Genomic DNA, 13497 nt, shown 5'->3' on the forward strand with positions numbered 1-13497 from the left:
TAGATAGGTTCATGGTCACCAATTAGCTAAGATCCTGACTTCTTCAGATCTGGGGACATTTGAATAATGATTTTTATTGTACAACTGAAGCATAAATGTACATCTTTATGTGCATATGGGAAGTTCCCCATATCAATTCCAAGGTTTGGTCTCTGAAGCCTTTCCCCACAGATTATGATTCCAAGGAGTCCATATGTAATCTTACCTAGATCATAAGCAGTCATCTCCCCACTCATCTCCCTGAAAGACCAATTTGTTGTATGATCCTGTAAGGAAAGAGACAAGGCATCCTGCTCTCCATGATATCTCTTTACCTTTACTTTGTGGAGGATTCCCTTGATAAAAATTACCAGAACAACTTGGATGACCAAGACCAGAATTAGCCTTTTGGAAAAAGTCCTTGGGAACCTTATTCTTAGCAACATCTTCTGCCCATTTGCTCCTACTGGTACACTTCTATGGTCCTTTGGGGAGAGTTCAGGAAGAGATGAGGATCATCCCCAGGGAAGTTTCCACAATGATCTTGACTTATCAGGTACAGCACAATGATGCCCTGAAGAGACAAGTGTTTCCTGTTCAAAGAGTTGTCTGATACAGTTCAGCTTTTCCTATGGGTAGTGCTAAGCTTTTAGAATATGCTGGGACAGACTTGTAAATGTTTATAAGTCAGTCAATTAAAACTTTCAGGCCTTTGGGAAATAAATTAATTTGTACCCAAGGGAATGGCTTCACGATTGATTAATTGAAGTTTTTTTAACCCTTCTAATGAAGGCATACATATATCAGTGTATCTCTATCGGGGAATGTCAGGTGTGGGTATTGTGGACATAGTGGTGGTGTAGGTAGTGGAGAAGGGACAGAGAAAGCAAAGGATCTAAAAAAAGAACTCCCCTTGCTGATTCTCCCAGGGAGATGACAGGAACATGTGCCCCATTCCTTGGAATCTCTCCTACCTGGAGTCAATGGGGATAAATAGAGGATGACCAGCTAAAGGATAAACTTGCAGAAGATTATTAAAAATTGTTCCTCTTTGACATGCTCTTAATCTTTACCATTTCACTGCACAATTGTGGAAGAGAAGTAGTATCTAATAGAGAGAATCCTCAATTTGTTATAAATATACCCAGGGGCCAATCACAAGTCTGGCCTACTTGACCCCATACCTCTTCATGCCTCACACTTAATATTCCCATACTAAGGGTTAGTCACAAAACCTCTTATTCGTTATGTTGAAGGCTCCATATTATTGCCTACAGGACCAATTTTATTACCTTGTATTCAAAATTCTCTGGTCTAGCACAATTATTGTGTCCTTTTTCTCCCACCCCACCACAAAAAAAAAAAAATGTTCCTGATCTACTCAGGCTGCTATTCTCACTTTCCCTTTTCCTTTTCTTGCATTCATGAACATCTGAGTACAAGTACAAGGTGCAGAAGTTTCTCTTGCCTTACCCTGAATGAAGCTTGGCAGAAGTCTGGAGAACACCTAAAAAGTTGAACAACCAAAGTAAAAATGAATCATCTCCTGCTTTCTTGCTTTGTTTTGTTCTGAACTACCTCAAGGCAATGTCTTATTATTTCCAAGCAGAAAACTGGTTTATTGGTTGCCCAGGACTTTCCACAGTCAATTTAAAAGTCAATTTCGCTGCCCTTGAGGAATGGCATGCTTATGCAGACTGAGATTTCACAGAACTTTCTAGAATCACAGTCCAAGCAATTTAGGTAGAATTCTGTATCTGGCATATTCTGGTGGAAAACTACACACACATACACACACACACACACACACACACAGTGATAAGTATTTGCTTCTACAAGCAACCCAGGTTATTAATTTGTAAACTAGGACAGTTACAGAAGTCAACAAGAATTTTAATCACTTTCCATTCTCTGCCATCTTTCTCCTTGGGGGCCAAGATCTGGGATGAATGCTCATTTGGGGGAGTGGGGAATAAAGATGTTGTTCATTAGCTCTGGATACCCTTAGTGGAAAGAATATAGATTTCAGTAGATTCCAGAAATAATTTTATGGGTAAAGACTGGATAGGATGGGGAAGGATACTGAAGGTCTGACTTGTTTGCATTCCTCATGGCCCTTGCTGGTTCATTGCTTTCTTGAAAAAAAAGCAACTGCTTAATGTTTTTGTCACTGAGAACACTGTGCACTTTGTGCTCATTGTGGGATAACATGTTCTCAGTGGGAGAGCAAATGGTGCATTATACACTGTGAAAATCTGTGTGACTGGAGCAGGAGGAATTCTTGAACTGAGATCTTTGAGCTTATTTTTTTAATATTTTATAACTGCATTTTATATAATTTAAAAATTGTATGATGAGTTTTATCTTCAGCATTTAAAAACATTATTTTGAGAAGTACTACACAGGCTTCCCCAACTTGCCCAAGGGGTCCATCACACACACATATACACACACACACAGGGGTAAAAACTCCTATTAAACTGATGGTTTGGTTATGAGATTTCACCTTGGGGAAGGGAGGGAGGCTTCCTTTTATTTTACTTTGAGAATATGTTGGAGGAGAGAGAGAGTTCAGTTTGTTTTTGTTTTAATAAACTATTTCCCAGACACTGCTAGGTCAGGATCAATGAATTTTACATCTTGAGTACATAACTGGCAGACAGTTCTGCAAGGCATCCTTAATAAGCAGAATTAATTGTTGCTCTCTCTTCACAAACACCAGCCTCAAACTTAAATTTTCATATTTGTTTTAAGTTTAGAACATTTACTTGTAAATCTTTGTATTTTTTTAAGACAGTTTTGAGTTCTGGCTCTGATACTGACTGTGTGACCATGGAGCAGTCATCAATTAACCTCTCTGAGCCTTAATTACTTATCTATGAAATAAGATAAATCAAACTTGTATGACCTGCTTCAAGTCCCCATTTTCAAGTGAAACACTTCATACATCTCTTCTTTCTTTTTTGCTTCAGTCCTTCTAAATTTTTAAAAATCTGAACTTAAGGTCAGCTCTCTGTACCCCATCCCCCAAGAACATTTTAGTATATAGGCAGCTAGGTGTTTCATTAGACAGAGTACTCCAGAGGGCCTGGAGTCAGAAAGACCTGAATTCAAATCTTGTCTCAAATTCTTGCTAGCTATTTGATCTTGAGTAAGTCATTTAGCCTCTGTTTTGTTCTGTTTCCTTATCTACAAAATAGCAACTGCCTCCCAGGGATTTTATTAGGGTCAAATGAGATCAAATTTGTAATGTATTTAGCACAGTGCCTAGCACATAGTAGTCATTGTATAATGTTAATTGTTATTAGTATTATTTTACATAACTGAACATAAAAGGATTATATATGAAAGTATGACTCTCCATTTCATGCCACATACTATACACACACACATATATGTATGTGTATATATATAATAAATTTAACATGTTACTTTCAAAACCATGTACTTATCTGTGCTTCTTTTTTAACTCCTTTTTTTCTCATCTGTATATTTTTAAGAATGTTTCAATGACCCTCTTTTTTTTGGCATCATTATTGCTCATTCTTCCTCTCTTCTGGCCTACCCTAACACTCCCTCTATTAAAAAGAGCAAAAAAAATTTTTAAACTATTCATAACAAACATAGGCAAGCAAAATGCGGTCTTGTTCAAAATTTCAGTCTTTTTCCGAACCTTGAGTCCTTCACCTCTCTGTTCTGGGTAACATGCTTCATCACAAAACCTCTAGAGACATGATTTCTCATTGCATTGATCAGAGTCTTTGAGAGGTTTGGTTGTTGTTGTTCTTTTTGGTTTGTTTACAATGTTCTTGTCCTTGTACAAATTATTCTATTAGTTGTAATCACTTAATTGTACATCTATTCATATTACTTAGGATTCCCTGAAATAGCCTCTTTCATTATTTCTTTTGGAAAAATAATATTCCATTATGCTCCTATACCACAATTTGTTCAGTCATTCCCCAAGCAATGAGTACTCCCCTATATTCTAGTTCTTTGCTGGTTCATCATTTAGATGATGTACACTAACTGTGGGTATTCCTCAAGCTTCTGTCTTGGACCTTCTTTTCTCCCTCTATGTGCTATTTCTTGGAAATCTCATTAGCTCCCACAGATTTAACTATCACTTCTTTGAAGAAGACTGCTAGATCTATCTGTCTAGTCCCAGTCACTCCATTGAGCTTTAGTGCTGAATCTCCAATTCCCTATTGGATATTTGGACATCATAGAGACATCATAAACTCAACATGTCTAAAATCAAGCTCAATTTCTGTCCCCTAAAGCTTTCATCTACTGTTAGTGTCTCCCTTCAGAGACTGTTGTTGTTGCGTAATCATGTTTTCAGTGGAGTCTGACCCTTTGGGACCTCTTTAGGGGTTTTCTTGAAAAAGATACTGGAGCAGTTTACCCTGTTTCCTTCTCTGGCTCATTTTACAGATGAGGAAACTGAGGCAAACAGGGTTAAGTGACATACCTAAGGACATTGAGCTAATGAGTGTCTGAGACTGGATTTGAACTTAGGAAGATGAGTCTTGACTTCAGATCCAGCACTCTATCTACTGTACCACCTAATTGCCTTTTTTTCATAGATTACTTTCCATTTGCTCTGTATATAGCTTGGATATATCTAGTTATTTAAATGTTGTCTCCATGATTTGAACATGAATTGTTTGAGAGCAAGAACGGTATTTTCATCTTTCTCCATGTGAACTTGGATTGCCCTATTTTCTCTCAGTAAAGATTAGTTTTCCCTAAAAGTCAACAAAGTTTTCCATGGGACTTAATTGGCCCTGTCTCCTTTAACACAGATTCCTGTTCACCTAAGGGATTAAAAGGTCCACCCACATGGAATGTAAGCCCCTCCAACCTGGTGATTCTCTGAAGAGGGACCATTTCCAGAGAAGCAAAATGCTACTCTATCTTACTTGTGCCATGCTATTCATTGTTCTAAAGAACTTGGCAGCAGAGGCTCAGAATCTTCCATTGGAGTGACATGAATAACCAAGTCTCTGAGGGAACAAGTGAGGATTTTTGCTGATACTTAAGCCAGAATTTTCTGTTTCATATCAAAAAGTTGGGGAAAATCTTTAGGCTCTAAACTAAGAAAATATGTCAATATACAGGCTAATTATACATTATTATACATTCCCATATATCTCGCAGGTGTATCTTTACCCAGGCTGTTCTTCTTGCATGGGATGGTCCACACCCCACCTCCCCTGCCCTGGTCTTAACCTTCACCTCTTGGAAACTTTATCTCTTTATAAAGCTCAGTTCAAGGGTCACTTTTCCAGGGTGTGTTGTTACAATGTGTCTGACTCTTCATGAACCCATGGACCATACTGTCCATGGAACTTTCTTGGCAAAGACACTGGAGTGGTTTATCATTTTCTTCTCTAGTGGATTAAGGCAAGCAGAGATTAAGTAACTTGTCCAGGGTCACACAGCTAGTCAGTGTATGAGGCTGGATTTGATTTTAGATCTTCCTGACTCTAGGCCCAGCATTGTATTCATTGAGCCATCTAGCTATCAATTCATTTCCCCAATCACTATGGTTTTTTAATACCCCGTATTTATCCTTCTATGAGTATGTTGTACTGTGCCCCCCACCCCAGCATCCAAGGATTAGGCTCAGTAGGAGAAAGTGAGGCTGGTGACTTTACATAGCCCTCCCTCACTCAAAACAAAGTCAAGTACAAGTCATCATTTCTCTGATGTCATGGTCTTCTTTGAAAATAAAAGATGAATACAAGTCTCTTTTGTATCTACTCCCAGCACCTAGCATAGTTATGACTGTGTGTTCATCCTTCATTGCCAAAGAAGACCATGCCATCAGAAAAATGACATGACTTGCACTTGACTTGGTTTTGAGTGAGTGAGGGCCATGCAGGTCACCAGCCTCACTTCTCCAGAGCCAGCTGAATTCAGTAACCAGGATGACTGGAGATGACCCAGGATAAGGCAGTTGGGACTAAATGACTTGCCCAAGGTCATACAGCTAATGAGTGTCAAGTGTCTGAGGTGAGATTTGAACTCAGGTACTCCTGACTTCTGCACTGGTGCTCTATCCACTGCACCACCTAGCTGCCCCACCATCTGATGTAAAGACAGAATGAAGGGACCAGTGTCCATCTGTGTATTAAACACAAGTAAAACAACTTATTTCTTTGAGGGTGATGGTGGAAAGGAATGATTCTGTTCATCTACACAGGATGAGTCAAAAGACTAATGTCTATTGACCAATTCAATATGGATCCAGATGGAAACTTTACAGAGATTCTGCCCAACATTGTTTATATCTGAAGCAGACAATACAGATTGACAACAAACAGGGCACAGAGTTGCAAAGGAAGGGGAAACAAGCTGAATTGCTTTTGGGAAATTGCAACTAAGCTAAACTAATCTGTGTATGACAATGCAGCATCTGGGGCATCTGCACTCTCATACTGAGCCCAAGAAAAGTTAACTCAGATTCAAGGTATTTTATGGGTCCACACACATTCAAAATCATATTCAAAAACAAATCCTACTGTGTTTACTTTTTTTTCTATTCAGCCTGAGTACATAATTCAAAATACACACTTGAAATGTGATAACTACATGTGTATTGATTAGATTAGAAAGGCGTGTTCCCTACCCTCCTAGAACTGGCATCATCTGCAAATTGATTCCCTTAATTTTTAATATTTACTTTCACATCTGGCTCAGTTTACGGATCTATAAGACAAGTCAGAAGTTCCCTGTCTCTGCAGGGAACTCTGAGAAGTTCCCTCATCCAACAGCACCTTTTTTCTTTCATTTTTCTTTTCCTACCTTTGTATCATATTCCCAAAATTGGAAGAATTATAAGAATATTCAGTTGTGGAGATTTAAGTTCTTTCTCAGAGAACTAAATCCCCCACCCCTAGAGGTAAAATACTAGAACTAAATGAACTTGTCTTATCTACCACAGAAAACATAAAACTTACAACAACCATATGACCCCTCATTTCAAAGAAGGAAGGTATTATTTTAATGAGGCTTTGCAAAATGTATGTCCTTTGTCAGGTCAGGTTCTGACAGGTTCAGAAAATATGATTATTATAATTCTCCTTTACGTAACTGAGTAGAGACCGAAACAGAGAAATCAAGAGAGACAGAGACAGAAACAGAGATCGACAAAGACAGCAGCCAAACAGAAATGCAGGGACAGATCAAGGGACAGAGAGAGAGAGATTTTCCCATTAACAATGTTCAGCCCCTAAGATCATAAAACTCCTATTTCATAAGAGCCTGGGAGAAATGTGGAAAGCCCAGTTTGCTTGTACTTTGGGTTTTTTTTCATGATGCTGGCTCATTGTTTTTCTGGAACAGACATTTCTTCATGCTTTGTTATTGAGATCACTGTATTCTAGGGTGAGATCAAATTGTGTCCCATGCAATCAGTCATGGGGATCAATGTACAAAATGACAAAAGTCATTTTTTTTCCATCTGATTGCTTCATAATGAGTATTCATTTTGGAGAAAGGAGACTTCCTTTTATCCTACTTTGAACATGTGTTGGTGGAGAAAAACAGATCAGTCATAATTTTTTTTTCATTTTTAAAAATTTTTTATTATTTTATTTGTTTTCAGTGTTCTATAATCACTTCCATATAACTTAGACTTTTTCTCCTCCCTCCGCTCCTTCTTCCCTCCCTTCCCCCTCCCTCTCTGAAATGGCATACAATTTTTATATAGGTTCTACATATACATTCCCATTAAATGCATCTTCACCTTAGTCATGTTGAATAGGAGAATTAAAATGAATGGGAGAAATCATAAACCAAACCAAAACGTAATACAAAAGAAAATGATCTGCTACATCCTGCAATTGAATTCCATAGTTCTTTCTCCGGACGTGGAAAGCATTTTGCCTTAAGGGACCACTGGAAATTTTTTACGTCCTTGCATTGCAATGAAGAACTAAGCCTACCAGAAAAAACTCTTGCACACTGTGTTTGTTGTTGTGTACAAAGTTCTCCTGGTTCTGCTCCTTTCACTCAGCATCAGTTCATATAAGTCTTTCCAGACCTTTCTGAAGTCTTCCTGTTCATCATTTCTTATAGCATAATTGTATTCCATTATACCCATATACGACAATTTATTCAGTCATTCCCTAATTGATAGCACAATAGTTTTCTATTACGTTCATATACCAGTACTTTCCAGCCACTTCCCAATTGATTTCCAGTTTTTGACCACCACAAAGAGAGCTGCTATAAATATTTTTGTACATGTGAGACCCCTTCCCATTTTTATGATCTCTTGGGGATACAGTTCTAGAAGTGGTATTTCTGGATCAAAGGATATGCACATTTTTGTAGCCCTTTGGGCATAGTTCCAAATTGTTCTCCAGAATGGCTGGATCAGCTCACAGTCCCACCAACAATGAATTAGTGTTTCAATTCTCCCACATCTTTTCCAGCATTTATCATCTTCCTATTCTGTCATGTTAGCCAGTCTGATAGATGTGATGTGGTATCTCAGAGTTGTTTGGATTTGTGTCTCTCTAATCAATAGTGATTTAGAGCATTTTTTCATATAACTATAGATAGCTTTAATTTCTTCCTCTGAAAACTGCCTGTTCATATTCTTTGACCATTTATCAATTGGGGAATGACATGTATTCTTGTACATTAGATCAGTCATAATTATATCAGGGTAATTTAATGTGAGAGCTAAAAAACACTAGCAGACCAGTTTTCACAATAATTTTATAACAGGCGATTTCCCTCCTATAATACCGTAGCCCCACCTTGAGAATGATCAAACCGCCATTTCTGGCAATCCTGAGGAAGCTTTCCTAATTGCTTGCTTAGTCAGAACTCAGTGAATATACTGAGAAAATTAAAATTGAACGTGCATCACTTTTTATCCTATTTACAAGTAATTGATTTTGTCCTATAACTGTTTTTGTTCTGTAACTGATTAAGTCATTATTCTTTGTCTCTGGACTTCGCTGTATGTAATGGGTTAAGTTTAGAAATCCAAGTTTCTTACCTCAAGGAATTTAACTGATGTTGGAGAGTGTGTGTGAGCAGAAAGGAAGTTTGGCCTTGATATTTTTATGCCACCAAGGTGTTCTTTAAGGATGTCCAGTTTGCTGTCCAAAATAGCTGGGTTACTATTTCTCACCTGGACTCAAAGAGTGTTTCTTAGAGAGGAGGTGAGGAGTCATTGTTAGTCCCCATTACTAAACTTCCAACCAATCATATTGCTCCATGTGTCTCAGCGCTATAACCAATCATGTTGTCTTTAATTCCATGATGTCATTACCCTGCTCTTTTTTTTATTCTGTGCTCCCTCAAACCCTGTAGAAGGGAAAATGTCCTCTTGTCCAGGGTCTTTGGCATTAATAAAGACAAGCCATGGATTCATTTATTGACTGGTAGCATGCCCCTGCTGATAAATGTTAGCTTGCTGCCTCAGTTTACCCTTTTGTTAAATTCTTACTCATGACAATACAAAAGGGATGACCCACTACCCTACCTCTAATTTGCCCCACTCTATCTATGTGTGTGTGCTTATTCTTTCATAATCTTGTATGAACGAACATGCTGTGATGAATATGTCCATGACTGGCAGTAACCTTTTGGATTTCAAAAGGTCTGAGGGCTATCTGGCACATAGTTAGTATTTGGTAAATTTTTACTGATTTATTGGCTGATTGACTGGGTGAGTATTTCAAAGGAATGCTACAAAACTTTATTAAAAGGAGATGAGATATTTAAATCCAATACAGTTATATAAGGATACACATACACACAAACAAACACACATACACACAATTTCAACTTGAAAGCCACACTTGATGTTAAAGGAAATGCTAAAGATCTTGTGGAAAGAACGCAATATAATCTTTTGTAACCTAAATATATAACTAGAACTCCAGGACAATCAATCAATCTTCGTGCATTGTACACGATCTAGATACTAACAAATTTACTCCAACAGTGTTTGTACTGCTTTCAAATGATAAGATATTAAATGGAATAAATCAAATCACCAAGGACCAAGTTATTCCAATATAAGTCTTTCTAGGTTGTTCCAAAGTCTGTCTGCTCATCACTTCTTATAGCACAATAGCTTTCCATTACGTTCATATACAAGTACTTGCTCAGCCATTTCCCAACTGATTTTCAGTTCTTGGCCACCACAAAAAGAGCTGCTATAAATATTTTTGTACATATGAGATCTTTTCCCATTTTTATGACTAGAAGCGATGCTGGGTCAAAGGGTATGCACATTTTTATAGTGCTTTGGACATAGTTCCAAACAGCTCAGTTCTACCTACAATGAATTAGTGTCCCAACTCTCCCACATCTTTTCAACACTTATTGTCTTCCTGTTTTGTCATGTTAGCCAGTCTGAGAGGTGTGATGTGGTACCTGAATTGTTTTGATTTACATCTCTCCAATTAATAGTAATTTAGAAAATTTTTCTATATGATTATAGATAGCTTTAATTTCTTCCTCTGAAAACTGCCTGTTCATATCCTTTGACCATTTACCAATGGGGGAATGACTTGTATTCTTGTACATTTGACTCAGTTCTCTAAATATTTTAGAATTGAGGCCTTAAGAACTAATTGTAAAAATTCTTTCTCAGTTTTCTGCTTCCCTCCTAATCTTGGTTGCATTTGGTTTTGCTTGTAAAAACTTTTCAATTTAATGTAATCAAAAATATCCTTTTTGCATTTCATAATGTTCTCTATCTCTAGTTTGATCATGAATTCCTCCATTCTCTATAAATATGACAGATAAACTATTCTTTGCTCCCCTGATTTATTTTTAGTATCAATCTTTATACCTAGATCATGTACCCATTTGGAACTTTTTCTGGTTTACGGTGTCAGGCATTGGTCTATTCCCAGTTTCTGCCATACTATTTTCCAATTTTCTGAACAGTTTTTGTCAAACAATGAGTTCTTATCCCAGAAGCTGGGGTCTTTAGGTTTATCAAATAGTAGATTGCTATAATTATTGGCTACCATGTCTTGTATACCTAATCTATTCCACTGATCTACCCCTCTATTTCTTAGCCAGTACCAAGTAGTTTTGATGTTTGCTACTTCCTAATACAATTTAAGATCTGATATGGCTAGGTCCCTTTCCCTAGCATTTCTTTTCATTAATTCCCTTGATATTCTGGACCTTTTGTTCTTTCAGATGAATTTTGATGTTTTTTTCTAGCTCTGTAAAATAATTTTTGGTGGTTTGTTTGGTATGGCACTGAATAAGTAAATTAATTTAGATAGAATTGTCATTTTCATTACATTAGCTCAGCCTCATGAGCAACTGATATTTTTCCAGTTACTTAGATCTGAATTTAATTGCGTGAAAAGCATTTTGTAATTGTGTTCATACAGTATTCTGGGTTTGTTTTGGTCAGTAAAATCCCAAATATTTTATAATGTCTACAGTAACTTTAAATGGAATTTCTCTTTCTATCTCTTGCTGTGGGCTTTGTTAGTAATATATAGAAATGTAGATGATTTATATGGGTTTATTTTATATCCTGCAACTTTGCTAAAGTTATTTATTATTTCAAGTAGTTTTTTACTTGATTCTCTAGGATTCTCTAAGTATATTATCATATCATCTGCAAAGAGTGATAACTTAGTTTCTTCTTTACCTATTCTAATTCCTTCTTCTCTTATTGCTAAAGCTAACATTTCTAATACAATATTGAATAGCTGATGATAATGGGCATCCTTGTTTCACCCTCAATCTTATTGGAAATATATCTAGCTTATCCCCATTACATATAACACTTGCTGGTGGTTTTAGGTAGATACTACTTGTCATTTAAAGGAAGGCTCCATTTATTCTTATACTCTCCAGTGTTTTCAATAGGAATGAGTGTTGTATTTTGTCAAAAGCTTTTTCTGCATCTATTGAGATAATTATATGGTTTCTGTTAGTTTTGTTGTTGAAATGATCAATTATGCCAATAGTTTTCCTAACATTGAACCAGCCCGGCATTCCTAGTATAAATCCTACCTGATGAAAGTGTATTATTCTCGTGATAAGTTGCTATAATATTTTTGCTAATATTTTATTTAAATTTTTACATTTATATTCCCTAGGGAAATCGGTTTATAATTTTCTTTCTCTGTTTTGGCTCTTGCCGGTTTAGGTATTAGTACCATATTTGTATCATAAAAAGAATTCCGTAAGACTCCTTCTTCACCAATTTCCCCAAAAGTCTATATTAGAATTAATTATTCTTTAAATGCTTGATAGAATTTCCTTGTAAATCCGTATGATCTTGGAGACTTTTTCCTAGGGAGTTCATTGATGGCTTGTTCAATTTCTTTTTCTGAGATGAGGTTATTTTAAGTATTTTACTTCCTCTTCTGTCAATCTGGGCAATTTATATTTTTTAAATATTCATCCATTTCACTAAGATTGTCAAATTTATTGGCATACAATTGGGCAAAATAATTCCTAATTGTTGTTTTAATTTCCTCTTCACTGTTTTCTTCTTTCTTTTTTAAATCAAATTAATCAAAGGTTTATTGAGTTTATTGGTTTTTTTCTTAAAACCAGCTCAGTTTTATTTATTAGTTCAATAGTTTTCTTAAGTTCAATTTTATTAATCTCTCCCTTGGTTTTCAATATTTCTAATTTGGTATTTAATTGGGGATTTTCCATTTGTTCTTTTCCTAGCTTTTTCGGTTGCATACCCAATTCATTGATCTCTTCTTTCTCTATTTTATTCATGTAACCATTCAGAGATACAAAACTTCCTCTAAGAACTGCTTTCACTGCATCCTAGGAGGACACTCTTGTATTTCCTAAGATCCTCCCCACATGGCCTACAATTTCCTACACTAGATGAAATAGTGGACAGTGTATTAGACTTGGAGTCAGGAAGACCTGAGTTCAAATCATGTCCCAGCTGTGTTACCCTGGGCATAGCAATTATTCTCTGTCTGCCTAAGTTTCTTCCTCTGTAAAATGGGGATGTAACAGCACCTACCTCACAACAATGTTTTGAGGATAAAATGAAACTATACGTAAAGTGCTTTGTGAACCTTAGGGCGTTATACAAACATTAACTATTGCTATTATTGGTATCTTTGTGCTCCCTACATCTCAACACTATGGAAATCCCACCTATCATTCCAAATCCCATTCTATTCCCTACTAGTAAAAGAAGCCTAGCATACTTCTGTCTCCTAATTAGCAACATTAGGATAGGTGCTATGTTCTATTGTATCATCTAGCACAGTGCCCTGCACCTAGACACCTAAAATCATAGATTTAGAGCTGAAGGGACCTTGGGAGAAGCTTAGTGATCCCATGGAGAGCTGGACTGGGCATCAGGACGACCTGCGTTCAAAGGCAGCCTCAGCCATTTACTAGCTATGGCACTCTGGACTTAGCCCTTTTGATAATAATAGCACCTGTCTCCTAGGATTGTTGTGAGGATCAAATGAAACACTCACGAAAAGTGCTCTGAAAACTTTAAAATGCTATATAAATTCCAGC

This window comes from Notamacropus eugenii, chromosome 3, assembly GCF_028372415.1.
Source record: "Notamacropus eugenii isolate mMacEug1 chromosome 3, mMacEug1.pri_v2, whole genome shotgun sequence".
NCBI lineage: Eukaryota > Metazoa > Chordata > Mammalia > Diprotodontia > Macropodidae > Notamacropus > Notamacropus eugenii.